Here is a 4,168-nt window from a genome sequence, read left to right on the forward strand (position 1 = left end):
CGAGAGGAAGTATTTTCGAGAACCTAAAGTTAGATTTTAGCAAAATCATTTAACCCGAATAGAAGAGAGATCAGAGTCCTAGAGTATAGACGAGGAATAAAAGATCCTAATACCACCCAGATGGCGACGTGGGCCCGTAAGGCACACAGCCATGTTAGTAAAAGGTTTTGTAATGTCTAGACTCGACTTCGGCCAAGGAGTGTGGAAGGGGGATTCCTACAGGCAGTCGGCTCTGATACCAACTTGTGACGCCCCCCGATTTGATCGTACACTAATCATACACGCAAATGTGTACGATCAAGATCAGGGACTCACGGGAAGATATCACAACACAACTCTACAAATAAAATAAGTCATACAAGCATCATATTACAAGCCAGGGGCCTCGAGGGCTCGAATACAAGAGCTCGATCATAGACGAGTCAGCGGAAGCAACAATATCTGAGTACAGACATAAGTTAAACAAGTTTGCCTTAAGAAGGCTAGCACAAACTGGGATACAGATTGAAAGAGGTGCAGGCCTCCTGCCTGGGATCCTCCTAAACTACTCCTGGTCGTCGTCAGCGGGCTGCACGTAGTAGTAGGCACCTCCCGAGTAGTAGTAGTCGTCGACGGTGGCGTCTGGCTCATGGGCTCCAACGCCTGGTCGCAGCAATCGGGTATAGAGAGGAGGAAAAGAGGGAGCAAAGCAACCGTGAGTACTCATCCAAAGTACTCGCAAGCAAGGAGCTACACTACATATGTATGCATTGGTATCAAATGGAATAAGGGTATCATATGTGGACTGAACTGCAGAATGCCGGAATAAGAGGGGGATAGCTAGTCTTGTCGAAGACTACGCTTCTAGTAACCTCCATCTTGCAGCAGGAGAAGATAGTAGATGGTAAGTTCACCAAGTAGCATCGTGTAGCATAATCCTAACCAATGATCCTCCCCTCGTCGCCCTGTGAGAGAGCGATCACCGGTTGTATCTGGCACTTGAAAGGGTGTGTTTTATTGAGTATCCGGTTCTAGTTGTCATAAGGTCAAGGTACAACTCCAAGTCGTCCTGTTACCGAAGATCACGGCTATTCGAATAGATTAACTTCCCCGCAGGGGTGCACCACATTTCCCAACACGCTCGATCCCATTTGGCCGGACACACTTTTCTGGGTCATGTCCGGCCTCGGAAGATCAACACGTCGCAGCCCTACCTAGGCACAACAGAGAGGTCAGCACGCCGGTCTAAATCCTATGGCGCAGTGGTCTGGGCCCATCGCCCTTTGCACACCTGCACGTTGCGAACGCGGCCGGAAGCAGACCTAGCCTAGCAGGCGTTCCAGTCCAATCCGGCGCGCGCCGCTCAGTCGCTGACGTCACGAAGGCTTCGGCTGATACCACGACGTCGAGTACCCATAACTGTCCCCGCGTAGATGGTTAGTGCATATAGGCCAGTAGCCAGACTCAGATCAAATACCAAGATCTCGTTAAACATGTTAAGTATCCACGAACGCCGACCAGGGCCAGGCCCACCTCTCTCCTAGGTGGTCTCAACCGTGCCCTGTCGCTCCGCCTCAAAGTAACAGTCGGGGGCCGTCGGGAACCCAGGCCCACCTCTACCGGGATGGAGCTACCTGCCCCTTCAGCCCCCAACTCCGAACAGTACCACAGGTAATGTAACCGTGTAAAGTATATAGTATATGCCCGTGATCACCTCCCGAAGTGATCACGGCCTAGTAGTATAGCATGGCAGACGGACCAGAGTGTAGGGCCATTGATGGAACACTAGCATCCTATACTAAGCAGTAGGATAGCAGGTAATGGTAACAACAGTAGTAGCAAGGACAGGCTATGCAGCAGTATATGATTAACTGAAAGCAGTAACATGCTACACTACTCTAATGCAAGCAGTATAGAGGGGAGTAGGCGATATCTGGTGATCAAGGGGGGGGGGCTTTCCTGGTTGCTCTGCCAAGGAGGGGTCATCTTTAATGTAGTCGAACACACGGACATCGACAGCAGCCTCGAAGTCTACCGGAAAGAAGTAATGGAGGGGGAACACAATAAATAACAGAGCAATCAAATGTAACACAAAGCAAGACACGGCAATATGTTGTGTTAGGGGTGACCTAACATAGGGATAGGTGATATCGACGAAGGGGGGAAACATTCGGGAAAGTATTCCCGGTGTTTCGGGTTTTCGGGCAGATGAACCGGAGGGGGAAAGTTGCGTGTTCACTATGCTAGGGATGCGTGGCGGATGAACGGGCTGCGTATCCGGGTTTTTTTTTGACTGGGAACTGTAGGGAAAAACCCCCACAGTGCGTATCCGGGTTCGTCTCATCGTTCTGAGCAACTTTCATGTATAACACTTTTTCATCCAAGTTACGGTTTATTTTCTATGAATTTTCAAAGTTTTAAAAGATTTTCTAGATTTTGTTATTTATTTTTAATTCGAATTGACCAAGTCAATTTGACTAGTCAAAAGGACATGTGTGGCCCACATGTCATAGACTATTTACCTAAACAAATAAATAAGTCTAACTTATTTAAAGAGGGGGGTCCTACATGTCATCCACCACTAGACTAATCTTAGCACTAAAATAATACTACTAGCTAAACCTGGTACTAACAAGGGCCGGCCACAGCCCATCCGGCCACACGCACGGCACACACACAGCATGCAACGCACGGTGCTAGAGATTAAAACTGTTTTTGGTTAACAAAAGATAGCATTTTGTGATCCTAAAACCTCAAAAGTGCACGCGCACTTTTTGATTATCCCGAGCGGCCTGCTCGTGGCCACACGATCCCGCAGCCCACGCGCTATCCGACGAGGTCCCAGCACACCCCACCGACAGCCTCTCTCTTTCTCTCGACAAGGTCGCAGCACACCCCACCCACCCTACACACGACTTCTCTCCCGACCCGCGTCTCTCTATTCTCTCTCCCCCCACCGATCTGGATCCAAGGGAGTTCTGTGGCCTTTCCCTCGACGCCGGCCACCAGAAGCCCCCCAGCAGCCGGCCACCAGGAGCCCGAACTAGCCGGCCACCACGCTTCACCGGCGCATCGGCGGAGGGGAGTACCGCCCTGTGTGGCTTTTCCCCGAGGTCCTTGTCGCACCACAACTAGCCCAGTCCACCACGGCATCCCTTCAGCGCAGAGCGATGGGCTTTGTTTGATTCAGGGACAACGACGGTTAGCTCTGTGTTGTGCCTGTTGTTTTCTTGTTCGATTCAATCTGCATGAGCGCACTCCTTTTTGATGTTGTAACTCTGCTCCTCTTGTTTTACATGAAGGAAGGAGGAGACAAATTCATGACTGAGTAGAAGATTTGTTTGCTTATGTACAGACAGCCAAGTACACTGAACATTTTCCTACGGTGGTGAAAGTCGAACTGAATACGTTGAACTGATGTGACCGAATTCATGCGGTTGCATAAGCAAAGCTGGGATCAATCTCCAGCTCCGGCCGTCGATCAAATCCACAGATTACCTTTGTAGCCATAGCTTTTGCAGGATGATGAATAGACCTAGCTGCAGGGCTGACAGATAAATCGGCTGTTGAAAGAGCAGTCCGTCTCAAAGTAACAAGGCCAGCGAACAGTAAAAAATGTATGAGCAAAAGAAGAGCCATGCTTAACAACGCATATAGGGCATCCCGTCGACGCACACACGGGCATCAGTTTTTGTTGGCATCTATAGTGTTTTGGTTGCACACATAATCATTCTCAGTTGGTTAAGTTATGCACACGTCGATTATTTGTTGTTGGCATCTAGTGGTTCTAGTTGCACATATAGTCATTCTTTGTCGAATACGATCGTTGAAGGAGAATTGGGATCTGGGTGTAAGTTGATATGTTGTTTGCTATTTTTTGTTGACATCCACAGTAGTTGTAGTTGCACACATAGTAGTCATAGTTGACACATATATGGCCACAGAGTTGCATAATCTGGTCCGCATAGTCGTACATGAATTGTCGTGGAAGGTTCTCACGCCCTGCTGCGAAGTTGCACACTTTTATCGGCGCAGTGGCACATGCATGGCAACAGAGTTGCACAATCTGGTCCGTATAGTCGCACATGAATTATCGTGGGAGGTTCTCACGCCCGGCCGCGGACTTGCACACTCTCGCCGGTATAGCCACACACACATGGACACAGGGTTGCACAATCTCGTTCGCATA

At 49.3% G+C, this 4,168-nt stretch overlaps 1 long non-coding RNA gene across 1 annotated transcript; it reads left to right on the forward strand.

Moving 5' to 3' along the window:
• Positions 1-2,474: 2,474 nt before the first annotated feature.
• On the forward strand, positions 2,475-3,734 carry LOC125556141 (uncharacterized). Its single transcript, XR_007305017.2, has 2 exons — positions 2,475-3,180; positions 3,282-3,734. It is a non-coding gene; the product is annotated as an uncharacterized LOC125556141 (long non-coding RNA).
• Positions 3,735-4,168: the final 434 nt, after the last annotated feature.

The sequence above is a fragment of the Triticum urartu genome, chromosome 4A (assembly GCF_056163025.1).
Source record: "Triticum urartu cultivar PI428250 chromosome 4A, HENAU_Tu73, whole genome shotgun sequence".
Classification (NCBI taxonomy): Eukaryota; Viridiplantae; Streptophyta; class Magnoliopsida; order Poales; family Poaceae; genus Triticum; species Triticum urartu.